Here is a 23,525-nt window from a genome sequence, read left to right on the forward strand (position 1 = left end):
CAAGAGTTTGCTGGGGAAAAGAGATATCAGTTAAAATCACAGAGCATATATACAACTAAGGCTTTTATACCATTTTTTTTCCATCACATATTCTAGGAAGTAGAGATTTAATATTCTCCTGTGTAGGCTTTTAGCCTACAAAGACTTTTCCTTTTCTATTAATTCATACTTACCCTACTATTTTCTTTACTATAATTGTTTTCTGTTGACTTATAATTTCCTCCATCTCTCTCTATGTCGTTCCTCTTAAGTCCATTTAATTGTTTCCCCCCTTTGCTACTGTAGAACAAAATCATGTTTGACTTCTGTTTGGGTAGTTATTTTTAATCTTAAAGATCATTTGCTTTTCATCGCCTGTTTTCATTCCTTCCTTCAGAGAGGAGTTTTCTTTTAAATTTGGTCTTTTTTCAGCTTCTTATTTATCTTTTGAATAATTTTCCTTTGTAGACAGATATTTTGCTCGGATTTCTTTTTCTTGTTGCACAGTTAAATTGCTTTTTCACTGTTAGATTTTGACCTCCTAAACCTGTATCTTCTTTTTCCATCAAAAAGATCAGGAAAAAAAAAGTAGGGAGTGGGCGGGAATCACTGAAAGTGGAAAAAAATCAATGCACACCTACAATGTACAGTAATCACTTGTGGGAACCGAGGTGATTCTGCACTGTGTGTTATTGCAGCAACTGTGAACTTTGCTGGCATCAAGGTCCCATTGTGCTTCACAAAAGACCATCCTTGCTTTAAACAGTTTATAATCTAAGCAAACTGGATGTATAAATGGTAGAAGAAAGGAGGGACTGCAGTCCTCATACAGGCAAAGAATTGAGATTTAAGGCAAGTTTTTGCAAAGAACTCGGCTCCRATTTTGGAAGTGAAATAAACCCAAATTCCTCTGGCCTAGCTTTATGTTTATCCCTCAGCTTGGCATGTACTTTTGGCTACTGGGCTCTGAAGACGCAGAATAACACTAACCTGAGTGAAAGACATGCATGAAGAATGACTTAAAAGGAGAGATTTTCCTTGGTATATTGGACCTCAGGTGGTGAACTAAGTTGGAAGATTGGGCCACAAATGCCACATGAAGAATTGAGCATTTCTGAATTTCTAGTTTCCTAGCAGAGCAAAGCAGAAGAGAAGCCTCATGACTCCATTGTGTCATCTTTCTTTCTGATCCTCTGTCAATTAGAAAGGCTGTGCTTACATGTGAAAATATTTTCAGCAGGATTTGTATTTCCTCTAGTTTGCTGCAAGAGAAGTTTGTTCCTTATATATTCATAGGATTTAAAGAGACAGAAAAGGACAAAGGAGAGAAAGAAGGAAAGTGGGAAGGTTTAACCACAGGACCAAACAACAAAATACACCAACTCTGAAATAGCTTTTGTACGTTCACTGCAGCTTTCAAAATAAAGAAATGAAAATAAGTCTCATTTGAGGACTTCTTCCATTCATGCCTTTCCATAACTCCGCAGTAGCATTCCTCATTCTCTTTTCTGTAAGTGAGATCAGTGGAAATTACAAGGAAGAGATTTTGTTGAAGACATAAAAAAAGAGGAATTTCAATGCAAATCACCTTTAAATCCTCTCAGTTAATGTTACAGAAACTTCAGGCTCTTTGAGTAGACTCTGAAAAATCTAATTTGATTGACAATGTTCCTTGGAGAAATTGTTTTCTGTTGGTTCTGTTCACGTAATGACAGTTTCAAGTGGAGGGGGAAAGAGCCAATTTAACACTAAGAATTTTGTTCTGAATCATAATGTGCCTTTGATTCAGCGTATTTATYGCCATGTTTCACTTTAGTAAACATGCTGTTGATTAGAATCCAAGCCAAATTATCAGACAACATGCTTGATGTCTGTTTTTATGTTGAATTCACACCATTTTTATTTAAAGACAAAAGCAATATCACGGGGCTTACCAGCATCCTTTTGTTGGTGCATAAGTAGTTGAGGGTTTAGCATCCCTGCAACACATACATGCTGAGTAGGTTACTACAAGCTGTTGAAAACAGTGATTTGTTTGGCAATGTTAGTCTTTAACAAACCAGATATGTACATATTTTGCTAGAGTTTACAAATCACTTTGAATTGTACCAGTCAGTATGTAAGTGCTGCTATGAAGCTTCAAAACATATGTGGAGAAAAAGCCTCACTTACTCTACCACATTATATTCCATTAACATAAAGGATGAACATGACAGCAGAAAAGTTCACATAATAAAGGCTAAAATACAGGGAAGCATTTTTAAATCCCCTTAGGATCAGATTTTTAAACATGTCCAGTCTCCTACAGATGCAAACAGAAACTTACTGGGATTTTCTAAATATGCTGATGCACATCAGGTATCTGAAAGACTGCAGAAGAAAAGATTGGACCATCAATTACTTTTATAACGACATAGAAGATGATTTGTGGCTAATGACGTCTGTGATGAAGGAGAAATGGTCTTATTTATACGTGTTTTCCTGTCTACATGAATATTCTTTGTGATGCTTTTAGTCCACCTTTTCAAAATGTTCACTTTTGGTAGAATTCATGCAACAGCCAGATATCATATGCAGACTAGTTATGTCATAGCTTGTTAAATAACTTCCTTGCTGGAGATAGGTAGACCCTCCTGATGGGATTCAGGCTACCCTTCTGAATTATCTATTTCAGGGCAGGACTAATAGCCTTGTAGAAATATTCACCCCTTTACTGTGACTACAGAGGAAGTCTAGAAAACTAACTTAGACCAAATGACTCATACATGACTAAATTTCAGTTGGATTAATCCTTTCCTCAATCTAATGGTTTAAAGTACAACACAATTATGCCCACAATTACTTTAGACACAACTTATACTTACGATGTGTCAGAAACACCTTACAACATTTCATTTTTCAGTGGCAGTCAGTTTATTATTACCAAAGAGGACCCAGATCAGGTTGAAWGAAACAATGCTGGTTTTATATTATTACCTCTTAAGTTGACCTAGTACACAGCTAAGGACTGACAGATTCTGCTTCTGTCACATCACAAAAAAAGAAGAATACATTAATGGTGAGGTTGTACAATCATGTTCTTTATTTATGTCTATTTTCTGTTTTTATTTTCATTATGAAGGGTAGAAACACTATCCAAAATAAATATTTATTAATAAAATGCGTTACTTGAGTTCATTACTTGAACACAATTTGAGGCATAAATAAACCTTTATCTCATTATCAAAAGAAGTGCATTACAATAACACTTTGAAGCTCAAGCAGAGATTAAAGCTTCAATTTGCAGGCTGCACTGCCAACTTGGAGACACCAACTTCTCCAAAACTGAGACCAAGATAAGAAATCTAAACAAGTCATCTCCATTCTAAAAGTGAATAAGGGAGACACACGGAGGCATAAACTCCAGATATTATTTGGGTACTTGACATCCCTCGAAAAGGATAAGTAGGTCCCAGCTTGATTAAGGAGGTGGATTCTGTGACTTCCTAAAGTTCATACAAAAGTAACATGCAATTCAGCCTGAAACTGGCTCACTTTAAATGAAAGCTCCCTCTTCCTTCCCAGGTTAAGACAAGGTCAGAATATGAAATCTTCAATGATTCTGTTGCTCAGAATGAAATCTTATCCAAGGACAACTGTAAGGGTTTTTTGTTTTGTTTTGTTTTTTTGCATGTATGTCCACAGTATGCTTTGCATTGTATGAATATTAAAAATAGAGATCTCTACTCTTTAATTTCCTTAAAATTGAGGTAGCTGGCTTTGATTTCTTACCTTGGTCTAAGACTTGAGGAGCTGGTCTCTCTGATTATACTCAATACTTTGCCTTTGACTATGCAGCTGGCATGAAATGCAGCTTGAGTGCATGTGTTTATAAATAAGAAGTCACTAAATCTAATTCCTTTCCTTTTTAATTGCATTTTCTGCCATCAGCTATGAAAATGTGACCCACAGAAACTTAATGCTTCTGCCTGCATTACCTCACCTCCCATGTGGATACATACTCCCTGCTAACTGTCTCCTTGTCAAATCCAATGATAAACTACCACTTGTGATAACAATCTGCTGTTGCTCTTTTATTTTCCCAGTTATGCTTATGAAGAGCTCAGCTGCAACCTTACAGAGTACCAGTAGTGAGGGCCAGCRTATACTTCCAGAACCTTGTCAAAAAATGAGCACTAAGTGACACCAACACTTTATGTGACTTTCCCTTGAGGCTGGCCAGTTTTCAGATGGGAGGGAATAAGACTCTGTCTGGTTTCCCTGTTCCTCCCTACAGCTAGGGAAAGCACATGATCTCCAACACAGACATTTCCTACCCCCCCACTTAGCAACTCTAGGAGGCTTCCGTGCTACGAGAAAGATCTAAAATGTATAAAATCTGAACCGCATCATGAAAGCCTGTTTATCGCCATCATGCTCTAGTCTCTTTTCCCTTCTGTGCTTGCTGTCTGCACTTGGTTAACACTGCCTCTCCATCACAGCATTCAATTCACAACTGTGTTTCTCTAAATGATTGAGTTTTGGTTTGGTTTGGTTTTTTCCAAAGAAGCAGAGGACTCAGAGGAGCTCATGTCATGGCTCATGGGGCCCAGTCCCTCTGATCCTTCAGTCACCATACAGCACAGTCTCTGGCAACAGTGACCTGAACATCTTTATATCTTTGACAACAAGTGGGGATTTGAGATTAAAGTTGGATGTTGTATTTAAGAAAATGGGTTTGGAKGAGCAGGTTCAGTCCCCAGCTCTGATATCTATCTTTCGTGACTTCAGGTAGGTCTCTCGGGTTGGGATTCAGCTGCCTAAACACATGTAGGTGTTTCAGTGCTGCTTTAGACACCCAGGAGAGAGGCATTTGTCTTTCAGCTGTCTGTAGGATACTGTGATACATTCACCAGTGGTGCTTTGTATCTCATACACTTAAGAGCACCTCAGATAGCATTTGCTCCATCTGTCTTCTCAGTTCCTTCTCTGTACAATGGCCTAGTAAGGCTTATTTTGTCTGCTACTCTGTTAGGATTGGGAAGTCCTCAGCATAGGAACTGTAGCTGTTCACGTACATAATGCCCAATCTCTGTTGGCATATCCAAGTAACACTGAGAATCACTCTGGAAAACAGGACTATTCTTTCCTTTGCTGCACTTCTGCATACTAGTGTTGAGTTTGTGTCAGTGTCACTGTTGCTATCAGTGATATGACACAGTGTGCACTAGGCACAAMACAAGAGTGTCAGAGGCAATAGCCCCTGCCCTGACGAATTTGTGATTTAAGCATAACATAGAGACAACAGAGACATTCAGCAAATCAGCAGAGAGCACAAAGGAATGAGAAGACACTATATATATAGGCCAGCTGTGCCCTGGAGAGGTTAGGGATATACAGCAGTGCTGCAGAAGTAGGTAAGTATCCCTCACAGCAGGATCACYCTTGTCAGAATTACCATTGACTTTTCAGATAAAGCAGTGAGTTTTTGCAGAAACTGTCAATGACTGACACCGGAGAATGCTTACATAAATTACTTCATGGGGAAAAGAATCTTACTGTAATTATTACTATTATATTGAATAGGTCAGAAGTGCCACAATTTTGTCATTCCTTTCAGTGACTATAAAACATATCTATTTTCATACTATATATAAGAAAATGAAGCAAGCTTCTGCTGCATTATATTAATGCTTTCTTGAGGCGCTTGTTTTGCAGGAGGGGTTTTACTCAGTACACTCAGGAGTCTCTAGGTTTCTCATTTTCCAGAGCACTTTCCAGCTGCATATAAGGATATTGGCCACGTGGCTAAAGAGCCTTCTGCAGCCCCTGGAATGGTTACATCCTGCCCTGAGTCCTGCAAGTGACTGGTGCAAAATTGTTTCTGGCAGTTCAGCTATTCCATGAGCCCAGAAAGGAGACTGAGTGAGTCAGCATATAAAGAGAAATCTCTATTGTTTTAATAAAACACAAGTCCATAATCTGCCCACAATGCATAAATCTCCCAGGATTGAAGAAAATCTTTGCATTATTCTGTATTGTATGAGGTCAATGCAGGAATGCTGATGCCATTTTTTTTTGTTTGTTTGTTTTGTTTTGTTTTTTTTAAAAAAACATCTTTGGAGGGCCCCAAGGGGCTGTTACTAGTTGCTTTCTCTACAAAAGAAACTACTTTCTCTAGCCAGAGTTATTTTTTTAATCCCACTGAAGGTGCGTCACCCCATAGACATGCAGGATAAGTCTAAAGCATTATCAAACAGCCTTGACAGAGACAGTCGCTCATCTGGTAGGAAACAGGCTCACAGAGGGCAGTGCAGGTTTGCAGGAATGCCGACCGTTTACTGGAGAGAGGGCCCATCTGTGAATTGCTCGCCATTGATGGAGAAATTTTGCCTCTGGCCCTTCTGAGACTATCACATACACATTTCAATTCCAGTGCTACTAAAGGATTGGTTGGTATGGGAGCAAATGGATTGCATCAAAGATAAAATAATCTTGTTAGRGATTTTTGATATTGTTTTCTGCTCAGCCATTCGTATTTATATGTCAGCTTGAAGCACACTTGCTAAATCTGTTAGTGCTGGACATTGCTGATTTGTGGGAAAGGTCCTAGAAAAGTGGCACTTTTTTCCTCTGTAGCCACAGCAACCTCCTATGCTCTGACAGTCATGAGACTTGAATGCGCCGTCTAGATCAGAATATGCTCTCTCAGCCCCTGGGCTGGCTGCTCCTGATTTACACCAGCCTGGGGCTGTCTCTTCAGCAAGCCTTTAATTTAAATTAGTAACCTGTGCAAAAGTGCCAAACTGCCGCGTCTTTTCTAGGAGTTTATCTCAAAGTAGTAATGCTAAGTTAAGTTCAAGTTAAGAGCAAGTCTCTTTTTTCTTTCTTAAGTGAAAAGGAAAGTCAGATCACAAGGATGACTTTTAAAGCAGCATTGTTTTCAAAGCAAGCCCTCATGATACAGTGAACTGCGGCAATTTATCAGCCAGACTTTACTGTACATCACACTTATTTCCCATTTCCACTTCATTTTGTGTCTAACACTGTAATGTGTAGCTCTCAGAACTGCTACTGTAAAACCTCAGGGAAAATTAAAAAAAAAAAAAAAAAGGAATAAAAAGCCACAACAAAAACCTAGAAGTGTCTGGACTTACCTAGAATATAAATGTGTCTAGAACAAAGGCTCTTTGTGAGTAAACCTGATCTGCATTTCCAGTGCTCTTAACTTAACTATGCACAAATTTTCCACAGCTACTTAATTGTTGAGTTAATTCATGTTTTACATATATACATACATATATATACATATAGATATATATGTATATATATAAAGTGAATTATCTGTCTGATCCCTTAAAAGTGATCCACGGAGATACAAAAATGATGGCTTTTTTATAGCTGTAAAGATTTTGCATACACAAGCCATAGGAGTCCCTGACATGTTGTTCAAAAATTAAATAATACGTATTCATCAGACAACAGACTACTCTTATACAGTAAGAGAATATTCAATCAGCTGAGACAGATGCTTAGAGGAAATCTTATTTGTGAAGCAACATTATGTTACTGACAGATGCATAAAGGAGTTGTAACTGTAGAGACCAAAAATGCAAAATCAAATGCTAAGTCTTCTACAGTTCTTTTCTCAGAGATGAAAAACAATCATTTTTAATGGGGAAGCACAGCCGTCTCTGCAGCTGATGTCAATTTTAATTGTTTCAATGTGTGATCTCAGAATCTGCCAGGAGGAGAGCAGTCCTGGGGACGCACTCACTTTCAATGGCATTTATGTTGTCGAGGTGTCTAACACCTAGCCAGTGGTTGAAACAGGACTTCAAAAGTACCAATATAGGAGGAATAAATAAAAGGAGAAGAAAAGTTGCTGTGTGCTATTCTGTGCCTTTCCCCATGCAGAAAAAGCGCTATTGGACCTCTTTGAAGTGTCAGTCAGTGTATCCCAGCCTGTATCAGTCACTGTGTATGTGTGTTCATTTTCTAAGTGCTATACAGAAAAGGCTTAAAATCTACCTGTACTTCACCTGCGAAAACAAAGGACTTCAAAGAAAGAGTTATTTTCCTTTTGGGGGCTTTCAGAAGCAGGAAAAAGAACATCTGGTCACTGAAGTGTGTATTGGGCAATTGAATCACTAGACTTTAAACTTCTAAATTTTCTGGCTAAGTAATCAACTACTAGGTGCAAATGGGGTAGGTGTGGTACKGATTTCTGTTATTACTGCTAGAAGATGGTCAGCAGTCTTCTACAAGTGTCGGCAAACCAACTAACCACATGTCACACTTTGCTAGGCTCCTTTTACAGCTACACTGTTAATCTGGGTGATACCTATAAAGGAAACACAAGTAAATCAGACAGATCAGACTTCAAAAAGAAGATAAGAAACTTCCAGAAAATAATTAACATCAGGCAAAACAGCATTTTCTAACAGGAACACATTCTGTCAGAAAATATCTGACCAGCTCTACACAGCAACTGCATAAATTAATACCAACATTTCTGCCTGGGGGCAGAGAAGGGGAGAAGGCTGTTAGTGAAGTTCACTAGCTTTCCATTTTTCTAATTCCCTCCAGAATATCAAAGACCTTTTTGCAGGGCTTGAGAAAAGAAAAATTCACACTTATGTCTGCTCTGATTGCAAGAATTCTTGGTTGCAGGGAGCTGCCTTTACATGCTGGATTCAGAGGGCTCTTTTTGCTTTGCAACTGCAGGATTTGGTTCTATTTTTTTTTTTTCCATCACACTGTGTTTTACATTTTAAGCATTTATTGGGTTTAGTAAAAAATGCCTGCTGGTGCTTTCAGTGCCTCCAAAGTGTCTCCAGCAACAATTATTCTAGAACAGCTCCACTCCAGAATCTCATAAAAATATACTTTGAGGTACAGAGATGCTCTCTCAGGCAAAGGCTAGAACTGTCTGTCAATTATTTTCTGTGGGAAATTAACTTGCTACAGGAGACTGGGCAAGTCTCACTGAAGTTGTCTGTGCTGAATAATTTCTTGGGTTTTTAGGGTTTTTTTGGTGGTTTTACTTTATTTTATTTTATTTTATTTGCTAATAGATATGACAGATTAGTGGCCAAAACTATACTATCTTAATTTTTGCATGCCACTGTCAAACTTAAAAATGTGCAGTGCACTTAGAGATATGTGTCAGTTTATATAAACAGAGACTAAGGATGTTGAGGTGGATGCCTTTACCATTTGAACTGCTCAAAGTGCTTTTCAAGCACTCATTTAAATGCAATGCCACTCTCACCACTGTTCTGGCACAGCTTTGCTTAGAGCTGGGTAAAGCTCGCACCAAATGTAAATCATTATACTGACCATCTCCGTGGGCCCAGTCCTCAGCTGTACTCTAACTGTTTTGTGGTATGTTGCCAGAATGAAACAGCCCAAAGGTCACTATGATCACAGGAGCATTGTGGCAATGAGCCTAAAAAACATGTATAGCCAGGGTAATGTTTTCACTATGACCAACACAACAGATGTGGCTGATGATCAAGGGATGTTGTTGGAAACACACATGTCCCAATCTGGCTAGCTGGTACCCAGCTGCCAGAACAGACCTTTGGGGCAGCTGGCACAAGTTGAAAGCAGAGATGGGAAAGCTCAAGAAGCAGGTTGCTTTCCATTCCCTCTGCTAACTTTGTTATGCATTGCCTACAGTCTTTAGCCCCTTTGGTGTTACTCTTGAAATTGTGTACTTGAAATCTCTGCAGAGAACTAGTCAGTGGCAACGGAAGAAAGGATTAATATTATTTATTTTTGGAAGTTAGGATTGGGTCTTACAACGTGAAATCTTTCAAACAGTACCTTGTCAAAAAGGAAGCTGAATATCTACAGATGAGTACTTCTGCTAGGGTACTCACTTTAAGCAAACATGTAAGAATTAAACAAGATGTTGTCTGGATAAGCATCACAATTTGCCAGCTTTCACCTGTTTTGTTTTATTAAAATGTAAAATTTTAGTCTTTGGGGTGGACTCTGGTGGTGGKGGGGGAGAGGGGTCTTGGACCATGGTCATGGCCTCTGGGTACTTCAAGAAAGAAATGATAATAATCATTCCTCTGGGCTGAAAGCGTGCTAGGGCCTGGCTGCTTGCTCCCTGGAAACATGTGCCAGTTAGCAGGGCTTTAGAGACTTTTTCATACAATACTAAGTGATAGCACCAGAGTGTTGTCAGAAAGCTGCAGCAGGATGCACTCAACTGGGCAAAAGCACTGAATCTCTGTTTCTTTTATCCCTATTCAGCACAGTTTTGAGCAGGTTGTCTCTAATTCTTTGAATCTGTTTTCCACAGGAATGCTCCAAGTATTTCAAAAGCACAYGGAAATCCCTTTTCTTTTTTCTTCATGTTGGCACAGAAATGTTCTGAGTATCCTGTTGTCTGGCTGGTGAGCACTTCTAACTGTGTGTTCAGGAAATGTCAACAGGTCCTTCAAAAATTGCTATTTTGCTCTTTGAAAAATGCAACCGACCTTACGAAAAATAACTTACGAAAAATAATCTTCTGACACAGGCTAAAGAAGTAGATTATAGTACATAGTTCATATAACACATTAGTAGTACAAATCAAGTGCCATCGTTACAGGGCCACACAGTGTCTCAGCTTAACAGCTCCTCTATCTGCCCACTTTATGGTACAAGGGCAAAACCATTCCTCTGCTGAAATCAGCGGGCAGTGTACTGTTGATTTGCCAGTTTGGAAGCTGCTCTGCAGAATGAGCAATCTCAGTTGCATATAGCAGTCTGAATTTTAGCACGGTCTCTGCCATCAAAGGTGATGGTAATGGGGGCCATACAAATACCTAGGTAATTAGATCACAGCGAATATCCTTCCCGCTAAAGGAGGTCAATTCTCTGCCAATACACACTCCTCCTCATGTAGTGCAATAGCAACTGAGCACATGAAGTGATGGGAACAAGCTGCTCTAGGTTGTTTTTATTTTCCTAATCATTAAGCTGTTCCTTTCCTTCCTTTTGTCTTTTGCTGACTCTGTTCCTATTGCTTCCTCACTGACTATCTCTGCCTCAWCTCCCTCTGTGTACTAGTGCCATAACCACTAAATCCTCTCTCGTCTCCTTGGTATTAACTGCTGTTGTCACCAACTACTTCTTGTCAACATTACTTGATCTCCTTTGTGCTTCACCCTGTCTTGATGCATTCTACCTGAAATTCATCAGTATATGCAGGGACGAAGATATAAGGAGAGTTCAACCTTTCAGTCCTTCTGCATTTGGAAAAAGTCATACATACATACAGCTGGAAAAGGAATTGATTTATGTTGCTGCAACTCTACTGATTCTACCTGAAGTTTCTTTAATTTCCACTGGTGTAAGGGAGATTAAAATCCATCTAAGACTAGAGTACCTCACTGCTTTAGAATTGCTTCTGACCGGGTAAGAGATAGGAGGCATATTTCCAGCCTGAAATGTATTTTCATCATATCTCATGCACAGGGCTCAGTGAAAGACTGTTATTGGAGTTCTCTGCAAATCATCTGAATTACTGATAATCCTTCAGCAGCACATAAGCAATAACATGCAGCATGACATGGGAAGTAATGTCATTTCTGAGTGTTTTGGATGCAGTTGGAAACACAATGACTAGCTGCCAGGTGCATACTCAGTGTAAGAGCGCAGAAGACTTGTCCTAGCTTATACAGGGGCTGAATTTGGATCTAAACATTTCTAACCAGCAACGCTGCCATGTGATTATCTCACTGATTTGCAGCTTACCATCTGGCTCTGGGCTACCTTCATAAAAATTTTTTAGTAGCCAATTTTTTTTTAAGGTAGGTATACATATGCAAAGTATAATGTAATGTCCCAGTTTGTCTTGCCACATATGCTCCATATATCATGGAATATGTTCTTTGCTACATCACTGATGTCCCGCTTAACCAATAAACTGAACAGATAAATTAGTATTCACAGACTCAAGTAGRGGCAACACTGCTTTTACTCAACCACTAACCCAACGGAGAGATAGGAAGAGTGCAATCGGTCAGGTCCTCAGTTAGCTGCTCCAATAGCTTCCATTTTGCACCAGTAAAAAAGATATAGGCCAACTCTCACCAATTTCCTAAAATATTCATTTATACCTCCCTTATCACAGACTCTCTAACCTTTGTCTTTGGTAAGAAAAGTTCCTAGCTTGGGCAAAGTTCTCCATCTGTTTCATTGCTTTGCTAGTAGTCTCTGCCCTCCTCTATTCTAACCAGTCAATGGCTAAATAGGTCGTGCTGCTCTGAGCCTTTGCCTCATCTGGAGCCAACAGGTTTTTTTTGCTCCATTACATATCATTGTTCATGACATCAGCTGATCAGAGGTGAAGCAGTAGCTTCTAGTTGCTTTAGTTTGTGTGTGATATCGTTGTAAGTGTAAGGATTGGTTTGCCATAAAGACAGTAGGATACCTCAAGCAATATGGCTATGCAAAAATAATCACACATCTTGGGTGGCTGAATTCATTTTCTTCTATGGTTTCAGACATGCCTAAGGTATGCAATTCCCATTACACAGTATGTTCTTCCAGCTTCTGAGAAGAACTGAACTTGTGGAGAGTGTGATTTCTCATCAGGAGAGATATGAGTCAACAACAACTCTGGATATCGTATAAATCACCTGAGCAATTATACTGTGGCAGGAGAGAGCAAGAAGGTGAGTTCTGCTCTCAGGTCTCACACTATCCTCAGGCCTGAGCCAAAGCTCTCTGTCCTTAACATAAACGGTGACTAGAATGACTGAACACCAAAGTAACCAAACCAAATAGCATTGCATCAAACCTAGACCTCAGTTCTGTCTCTGTTTATTGTTTGTGGTTAAGTTTATAAATCATTACCTAAAAAAACTAATGTGCTAATACCTAGTCCTTGAATTCAAACATTACTAAAAGGGTTTTCTTTTCATATTGCAAATATTTCAGTGTTATATGGGCTTACCAAACAGCACAGACATGACCAAGAGCAGCAGTAGAAGTTTCTTTTTCTGCAGACTTGACAGTTTGTATTTGATGAAGAAATTTAGTTCCTGGGTTCATTTTGTTAATCTGTGTCTTTTCTGTTCCTTTATGCAATAAACACATGCCCTTTGATTAGGTTATTGACTCATTATAAAACACAGAAGCTATAGATCAGTGAGTAAGAGCCAGGAGAGAAGTTTTTAGTGCTAGAAAGCACAGAATCTTTTATCTTTGCTAATAACTGCTGTGATGCCTCAAATCGTGTCCACTTCCAACCATTATCTTCACTTTTTCAACATTATCTAGCAGCATTAGGGAGCCAGAACTTCACTGCACTGKGCACTGTCCAAAGCTCTGGCTGAGAGTGTCCCTGCCTCAGAGAGCTCAGGCACGAGACTCTGCAGAAGGTAGGAGATGTAGAGAGATCATCAAACAGTCTCATCAGCCTGAAAAGCAGTAGCCTCATTAAACTATCTTCCTAATCATTATCAAGGTAGGCTTCTCTCATCAGCCACTCAGTAAAGAGTTTTTAAGCAAAATTTGAAGGTGAAAAGTGAATTGGTTGTATGAACAGATTGTGGTTTTTACCTACAGATTTACAGAAAATAGGATTGGAACGGATTTCAGGAGGTCATCTATTTTATTTTCCTTCTCTAGTTAAGGGATTGACAAAAAGAAAGGAGGAAAACAATCRTCTGACATTTTTAATATAGAGCCATGAAGTCTGAAGGCTGAGCCCATACGTCAACACCTCACAAGGTGTAGGAGACCATCAGTAGGGTTGGGATAGGCTGTGAAGGTCTGTTCAAGGGCATGAGTGTTTTGTGTCAAATGTTCTGCAGTATAGAAGTGAAGGGATGAAATAGGAAGGAGCAAAGTATTCTGTTCTTTTAAATTAAGACCTACAAGAAAAATCACTTCACCTGTATTTTGCAAGGATATATGTGTATGAAGAAGAAGTTGCCAAGAGTAAGAGCAGATGAGGGGCTGAGATGAGAATGACTTGAAGAAGTGATTTCCCCTTGCAGATATATCAAATCCTGGAGACACCACATCCTGTAGGCATAGCTTAAATCTGAGACTGTGTTGCAAGGATGCAGAGCTGAGTCAGTGCCAGGCCAAATGTATGCAACACAGCAACAGAGAAGAACAGGCAAGTCTCTCATGGCTGAGGAAACAGAGAGGGTGGATATTTGGTGGGGGAGAAAGTAATTAGTTTTGACTATACTGATTTTAGGTCCACTAGGAACTTTCAGCACACAAAACCATAAACTAAGCTAGAAAACGTTGAACATGAGCTGCTGCTGGCAGAGCTGACCTTGTGATGAAAGGGAGAGGATCAAAGAGTCAAGGGCAAAGGAGAGCATGAGAGTATGCTGCAATTCAGGCAGCATCCTGGCACTTTTCTGCAGCTTTTCAGAACCTTAAGCAAAACTTAGACCAAATTACCACTTATGCAATTAAGTAAAAGGCTGAGGTTTCAATACTGGTAAAGCTGATTCATTGCTTGCTCCACTATTTTAAAGGGCAGACTGCCAGCTACTGAAACACTGACCCTCAAGTTTTTTTAACAAGTGGGCCTCCCATCCCTGTACAAACGCTGCCTAGTCTTGTTTAGTTTGAAAACACTACAAGAGTAAACATGCAAGGCTATGTGAATTGCATAATTTTAAAGCACAGCAACTTCATAAGTCTATAACGTACTGTTTACAAACACATTTACAACTCTTTCCATTTGCTAATGTGAATGAATGAGCAAATAGGTTCAGCATGCATTTAGCTGATTTTGCTAGCATATTTAAGACATTTAATTTATCCCCAAAGCTATATAGGACGGGATGGAAGGAGATATTCTTACTGGTTCTGATTTCTCTATATATTAAGTGCAAACACTTCACTTTTATGAGAAAGTTTAACATTTAAATCTATAATATGAATCTTCAGTAGCAGTCCCGATGAAAATTGTCATCTTTCGATCTCATYGCTTCTGTCACATCTATTAGATAAGGTCCTTTTTTGTCACTCTTCCATTCGGCTCTGGATCTGAGATTACAAAATTAGCACATGGCTATAAATTCTCCCTCCTGTCTGATTCTGTCCTCTGCAAATGTATTTTCTGTACTCAATTCCATTTCTTATTTTGTTGGTGCATTATATTTCAGAAATAACTCACTTTATTTTTTGCTCTTCAAACAATTACTATGTTACAGGTTAAAAAGTCATTTGCCTTCATGCAAGAAGCCTTCTTCCTAAGTGCCAATATGTAATATTGTTATATGCTACAAATCCTTCATTTCTGTAGAGGTTTGGAACATGCCTTTTTGTTTCTAGGGAATAAATCATGACTCTCTGATGAAATGACCTTCAGTCTCTATTTAATCTGAAGCTGAGTTGACTCTCATTAAAGATTTTTAATTCTGCTAAGCACTGCTAGCACCTGAAAGCTAGGCACTCATTTTCTTTGTTGTTACTATATATTTTCAAACTCTTTTCTGCATCTAATTATCAAACTACATTTAGTTTTAAGTCTGAGTGATACTGGCACGCATTTTTGGAAACAGTAGTTAAAATAGCAAAGTGTGGTCTCATCAAAGGACCAAGAATTTTCTGGGAATTGAATTTCACCTTGAATCACTCCAGGTTAGCCACATTATCTATTTTATTAGCTTTACTTTAAAGCCTCTTTCTCCAGAGCTTTGTATATGGTATTTCTCAAAACGTTGCATATATGCTGAAATTATTGCTTATGGTATTTAACCTCTCACTGCTATCGAGACAATACATAGATTTACTATATTACTAATGATTATTCCCTATCATCGATGACCATTTAGAATTAAGTAACTTCAGTAATAAGAAACCTGAAACACCCACACTGCAGAAATTTTATAGTTTGAGAGCTAAGATTTTTTATACCTCTTAAGTGCATCTTCTTTATTACACCAAGCATGAAGTTAAATTTACAAAGTAGCATAAATCTCTTGTATCTGTGCACACCAGGAAAAAGAAATCATTAAAGAACCATCATTATCTCATATTTAAAAGGGAAAAATAAAGACTGAGGTAAAATGTTCACAGGTTGGTGCTTGGATTTTAGTATCCAGGATGAGATCCATCTCTTCAAATTTCAGGCATCTGTGGTGTTGACACCCATCCTACGCTCCTTCTACAGTCAGTGAGGAGAAATGTGCCCTTCAGGGGAAGATACATGTGACCAGTTTTAGACACCTACATAAGGATTAGATGATTCATTCCCTAGTAGTGCCTCTTTTTGCCACTGACTGAAGGCAATGTGGACAACCAAGTCAAATGGTAATGTCCACGCTGTATGTCTGAAGTTGGGTGAGAATTCTGACAACTGCAGCTATATTCAAAAATATGACATAAAGCATAGTCCAACAGCCARTCTAGTCGAAACATGCCCCATCTTCCCCTTATCAGTTTATGGGATCAAAAATTTCAAAATGCCTCATTTTCAGAAGAGCTAAATGATCCCAGTTCCTATCAAAATAAACACAGGGACCTACAATCTCCTTGAAAACAAGTTCAGTGTCTAAAATCACTTAAGCCCTGCATCCACTCAGGCCAGTTTTTAAATACGATTTTAGGAAAAAAGCTTTCCTGACTCTGAGCTTTAAATGGACATTTTTATATGCTTTTCTCCATGTTTTTAGGCATCTAACCTTAAAAAGTCCCCACTTGCAAAATCTCTTTTGGCATTAGTCAGAAGCCTTGTAATGTTTGCCTTCAGTTACGATGACTATCATTCTTTTTCTAGCTTTTTAGTTGTTTTCTTTTTTTTTGTTCAACAAAATTAAATTGATCTACCTCGATTACCAAATTATTAGCTTTCCTGAATTWTGAGACTTCTGAGCTGTTTTCAGTTTCTAATACTGCAGAGAATGTTTAAAGTAACAAGAACATCATGAAACCAGATGTAAGCATAACAAATTTGGCAAAACCTAACTTCAGGCTCTGTTTTGGTGACCCACCTACTTGGTAAAGTTATTCTAATAGTTGAGGCATTTTATCCTCAGAAGAGATTTTTTCAAAAGTGCAATTCTATATATTTTGGCCAAATCAAGCCTATGAAGTTAACACTACTCTGGATAGCAGCAAAAAACCTGGAATCATCATCTAAAGGCACTTGCAAGTGTTCCAGGAACATCGTTACATATGTATTTTTAGTCTTCATACTGGCAGCAAGAGCAGTGCAAGACAAATTTGCATTTCAAGGCTGGAACTAAATCCATTTCGCATGGATCTGATAAAAACATCAGAAGAACAAGGAGATACTTTGGCATGCACATGCATTTCCTAAAATGATAGAAAAATGAGAATTTCAAGGATGCATTTCTACACTTTCCACTTCAAAGTCATGGTACTTAATCTCCCTTCACTAAGCTGCAAATAGGTCCGACCTCTTAGTAAAACTCATTCATTTCTATGTTTCTTTTCCATGTAATTCCTACAAGGGAGCTGTATCAGTAAATGTATAGATACTACACCTTTAAAATTATCAAATACAGATTATTGCAATGGTAACAAATGAGACTTTTTCAGGGAAATCTGTTCTCACTGGAACCCCTTAAATCCTGTTTTCCAAAGCTTACTGCAGCACCCAATTTATTACTGGCTCCCCACAGTAAAGATAGAATAAGAAGATTTGCTTGCAAATGTGTCTCCTGAGGTCATTTCACAGTAGGCTTGAGGAACACTAATGGAAAAGTTTTCTGTGCAAGCTGTACAATGCCGAGGGCTCTAGTTCTTAACTGTACCACTCACAACTTTCAACATTGTTTTCTGGAAGCAACAGCAGGGACAAAAGAGCAACAGCGTTACTTGCACAGGATGCTCCACAGCTCAGGTAACTTCTGGTTGTGTTTGCTTTTATTGCATTTTCAGATTTTCTGTCTTCACCTGTGTGTGATGATAGAATCTTGAACAGAAGAGATGTGCAGAATTCTCTTTTGGAGACATTCTATTCCTGCATGTAGTTTTGTTTAATCCCAAGTGAGGGATGTTAGATGAAAGTACACTTTACTCTCTTGAAAACCACAYGCTCTTTTAGTGCTGCAAGTTGAAAGAGGAGCATCGGGGGAAAAAATCCTTTATTTCTCAGAGAAAACAAAAGGCTTATCTGAATATAAGGTAAATATCCCCAACTACTGCAGAATACAACTCTTGCAGTTAGGAAAGAGGTAGCAAGCACAGTTTGACACATCTTTTCAAAGAAACAGGAATACATCGTCAAAAGTTCCTAATCTAGCAGCTCTAAAACTTTTTTCAATTCCTCATGTGCCATACTTGCGCTTCAGCCCTGATTTTTCCCCAAGAAAACCTACAGATCCATCACATCTGTGTTCAGTCAGGCATGGCGTTGTCTCTTGCCACGCTCCGTAGCTATGCAACAGCACCTCCAGCTTGCTACAAAGCAGGGCATGGAGCAAAGGGAGAGGAGTCCCTGGCAGCAGCTTGTTCCTGGTTCCCCATCTAGCTGCTGTTGGAGCCRCCACTGACTAGCTTCAGTGCTCATCTGACACTGGAAATGCTCACAGTGTCTCCTCTCATTTAAAATCCTTTGCAATATGTATATTCCAGATGCAGGGGTCTTCACAGATTAGGCTGTTCAGAAGCTGCTCCAGGATGGCAAATGAACTCCAGTATGGAGCGAGTTATATTTCTGTAGGGACACGCAGGACTCTTATCCTCACTTCTTCTGAACTGATCGCCTATCTATCGGTTTCTCTTTTGAACATCTTGCTCAGCTTCAAGCAGAGATGTCTCTAAGTTATCAAGTTTCACCAGCCTTTTAGAAAGAAAGATGAATGAAGAAAGATTGTTTTTATTAATCTTTTCATTTCATTCCTTGAGGAAATTCTCATTAGTCAAACAGCATGTGTGTCCTGACCAGGATAGATGCGATTCAGGCCACTCTCATAGTCCAGCAAGGAGGTTGTGGGAGAGGTGGCAAATGGGACAAGGGAAGGGGAAGGATTTAGGATACAAATCTGTAGGAAGCCAGGCTCTGTTAGCTCTATAGAACAACACCATTAAGCTTCTTAGCTTTATAATCACCACAGTATCATGTAGCAATATATTCCATGGGCTAATTATGATCTTATTACAAAAAATTATCGTATTCTCTGATTTAAAACTTTTTGCTATTCAATTTCATGAAATTCTATTTTTTTAACACTTTAAGAAAGTGTGAACTGCGGTTCTTTATCTGCATTGCTTATTATTTCCTATATCTTTATCATGGTCTGACTCTTTTTCTTTTCTCTCTTTAAGGTGAATAATTTCATTTTTTTAATAATTCTAGTATAAGAGTCTTGCTACAAATTCATTCTTGCTACAAATTACAGAATTATTTCTATTTCTGCTATGTCCACCTTTGAGTTTCTAGTACCTCAACTGCACATGGCATTCAAGATAAAGGAATATTTTGATTTACAGTGTTTTGTAACATTTTGTTTATTATTCTACAATCAATTTTGTTGATTGTATTTCCACAATAAGTAGAATGCTCATTAAGTTATTTATATTGATCCACAGATCTTCTACTACAGCTGAAATAGTGAATTCAGACTTTGTATAGTCAGGCATATGAAATAAATACATGAGTATTTCAAAATTGTATTCTCTACTGTGCATTATTTTTCTATCTCTACACCAAATTTCCTCTGCTGCTTATCTGGCTTGGGAAGCTCCTTCTGCTTTCCTATCTCAAAAAACAAAATCACAGAATCATAAAATCAGTAAGGCTGGAAGGGACCTCTGGAGATCATCCAGTCCAACCTCCATGCTCAGCAGAGTCACCTAGAGCATGGTAGACGGGGTTGCATCCAGGCGGGCCTTGAAGATCTCCAGGGAAGGAGACTGCACAACCTCTCTGGGCAACAAGGTCCAGTGCTCCRTCACTCTCACAGGGAAGAAATTCCCCCTCACGGTCAGGCGGAACTTCCTGTGCTWCRRTTTCTGCCSATKGCCTCTTGTCCTGTCACACRGGACAACTGAAAAGAGTTTGTCCCCGTCCCCTTGATGCCCTCCCTTTGGGTACTTGTACACATTTGTAAGATCCCCCCTCAGTCTTCTCWTCTCTAGGCTAAACAGGCCCAGCTCTTGCAGCCATTCCTMATAGGGCAGATGCTCCAGCCCTCTGATCATCCTCGTAGCTCTATGCTGAACTCTCTCCATTAGCCCCATGTCTCTCTTGTACTGGGGGACAAAATGTTTGTTGTCTGTAAATTTCCCTCCTCCCCTGCTCACTGTTTCTTGCAGACTGTTAAAATATTTTTTAAAAAGCACCAGTTCTGGAGGTAAATCTTTCACCTTCCCCACTGATAGCTTCTTGCCATGAGGAAAACTAAGTTCATGTTCCTATCCTTGAATTAAATACTGAAGGATTTCAGCAATATGCTGTCTTGCAGCAATATATCTAGAAGCAGCAATAACTTCRTAGAGCAGGACAGATACATCAGTATTCAGTGACTGCTTTGCATTGGTCTGGTGATGCAGAGCAGATGTAAACTCAGCTCAGCTGGCTGGCTCAGAACAGTGAAGCAGAGCAATGAAACTGGCCCAAAACTTCATAAAACCAAGACCAGACTGAACGATTTTTGAAATCTATGGTATACAATGTAAGTATTATTCCACTAATGTAAGCTACAGGCTTATGCTAAATTTCCATCCTGGTGTGATAACCAGTATGATAACATATTCATCTATTGTCTCCTGAGCTGAATTTTGTATTAGCAAGAGATTTGAGTTGAGGTTCAGCCTGAATGACTTCATAGCATTTTTTAAAAAAGCTTCTAATTTCCATGTTTCTTCACTAGACCTGCCAAAGACCTCCCATCTACAAAACAGCATGTATAACACTGTAATGTYTGTATTAACTTCTAGACAGAAATGTAATATCTTCTCCTCAACTCTTCCCTCCAAACCCTCTTGATGTTTAGAACGAAGAGGTCTGTGGCGACTGTGTCGTTTCAGAAATGATGCAAGAGCTGAATGGAGTTGTATTCACAATTCACTCAGAGAGAGGAAATGTTATATTAGCCACATATAGATGAGTAGCCTCTGCCAACAGCTGCTCAGCTTTCAAATATCTGACAACTGCAGATCAAAACCATAACAGTGCTGGGAGGTGACCTGGCCAGAATATGACTTGTTTCCAGTACCAAAGCATGCAGTTGTTTTTCTCTTTACTAAGCTATTACCCAGGATAGCCAAAAAACTTGAAGAATGCATTGTCTGTTAGTCTATGCAAAATTATGTTAAATTTAGCTATAACTGTGTTTGCATTTTGGGGATATTTACTTAACTTAATGAGGAATGTGATCAGTACTAATGGGAAAAGTGCTGTGTTTTCATATGTGTATGCAAATGTAAGTAATTAGCATGTGCAAATGAGGAGTAGGTGTCCAGGGGAAGGTTGCTGTTCGTTTTCTATCACTTGTGCATATTAATTATCAAAATAAGATTTGCAAATAGTCCTATATTTTTTATTCTAAGGTTAATAATACAATTCAGTGAGCCTTAAAAAGGCCGGGCTTGCATTGCAGCTTTGGCTAGCTTCCAGAGACATTACACAAGCTCATAAGCTTTCCTGATCTAAGATTTGTAAGTTCCGCGCTTGACAAGAAATTGGCCTATTTCGAGAAATGACAGCTGACATGGACATGTGTAAATCTGATCTGGATAGTATTATCAAATCTAGSTTTAAATTAAAGATTTAAGTAAAATTAGCTAAAGTTTTCACATGACAAGTTTAACTCTAGGCAACCAATTCATATTTGAATATCTATTGTTTATTATCCAAAATTCAGGAATGAGCAGTTTGAAGAGCATTTCTGAAAAAAATAGGTCCTATCTGGGATGTCATTCTTGAAATCAGGACATTTATTTAAATACTTGTATTTGAGTATAATTGTCTAACTTTAAACTTTCAGATTAGAAAGTCCTGGCCATTTAAATTTAAGAAGTTTCATCTGTGAACAAGCATTTGCCTCCAATGAACTTGTTAATATCTTTGACTACATCAGTTCTGAGCACACACACCCTATACAGATATTAAAACTTTTAGACATGATTTATTTATAGCCTGCAGCATACTACAAATATACTAGAGATAAAAGATTAAGTCCCTGTCCCAAAGAGACTGTACTTTAAATGTTGCAGGAAAATTCAAGGAAAACCCCACAAAAGACTATTTATTTCTTCCTAAAGCCCTTTTTTGTTGTTATTGTTTTCCCTTTTAATCTACTTTTTTCTCTCCTTAGACATTAACTCTTAAATTTTAAGTCCATCATTTATTCTGATGGACTATAATTTGATAACTGTAATTAATAACTATAATATTTTTCATAGCAGGTAAGACTGAACTCTGATCTGAGTTTATGAATTCAATGAAACTTTACTATAGTGAATGCTAAATAAACAACCAAGTAAAGAAAGAGCTGAGGAGGGACAGAGAAAGGTTTCTCAGGCTGCTGTCAACCAGCTGAGAGCAACTGGAGTATATCCTAAAGGCCAAACAGGAACACATGATTTTGAAAAACGTAGGTTGTCCTTTCTGCCTGAGTTTTAAAAGCGAGCCAAAGCACTGCATTACTCCAGTCTGCCTCAAAGGTAGTGTATGTGTTCCAGATCATGCCTCATGTGACATTTCTGTGTCCCTCAGCTCCAGCTTAGTAAGTAAAAGATAAGATAAGGCAGCTCTATAAATCAGGAGCTTAGTTTAATAGTCATCATTTACAATTTAGCCAGATAACTAAGTATAAAGTTTACACTTTGTACATAACACACAGACTCTTGAGAGGCAACCCAAACAGTCTGCAAAACAGTGATTACATCCCAGGCTAGTGCTTTTCAGGCAAAGGCACTTTAGCCAAGTGTCTTCACTAGTGCCAAATCTTTTTCTCTTTGAAGTGAGTGGACTTTTGCCATCATCTTAAATAGAATAAGGATTCAGGCAAAAAGCCTTATACTACACTACTTGAAATTAAAATACAGCAGAAGTAGATCTGGAAAGAATGCATTACATATGTTAAAAAATGTGTTTGTCTAACTAAATTATCCTTAAAAATAATCAAAATGTTGAAAATATATTTCAAATCCACATAAACCTATTAACATTTTTCTTAATGGAGGTAAAGGACAGTCTGTGACATAGCCAGAGAAGGTAACCCAGCTAATGGACACTCAAGTTGCTCCATTTGTGCAATAAAATGCATCACCTAAATCACTCTCAGGATTATTTAATATAACCTGTTTTTACCTCAAAATGCAAGACTAAAACCAGGTCCTGTTCAGTTACGGTACTTCATGGCATAGGTGGAGACTTCTCTATTTACATTAGTTCTGTTGCTTTTAATCCGAACATACCTTGCTCAAGTCACCAGCCAGATTTAAGCCAGACTTATCATGGCCTATATTCATATATCTTAGGGTATAAAATTAATAAACAGTATCTGCACTGGAAGTACTGAAGGCCTCTATGGGAACTAACCAGGCAATTCATGTGCAATAGGTCCATTCAAGTACACAGGATCTGTGTGAGTGATGCTTTCAAAAAACCA

The sequence above is a fragment of the Rhea americana genome, unplaced genomic scaffold, assembly GCF_003343005.1.
Source record: "Rhea americana isolate MKP2758 unplaced genomic scaffold, rheAme1 scaffold_41, whole genome shotgun sequence".
Taxonomy (NCBI): Eukaryota; Metazoa; Chordata; class Aves; order Rheiformes; family Rheidae; genus Rhea; species Rhea americana.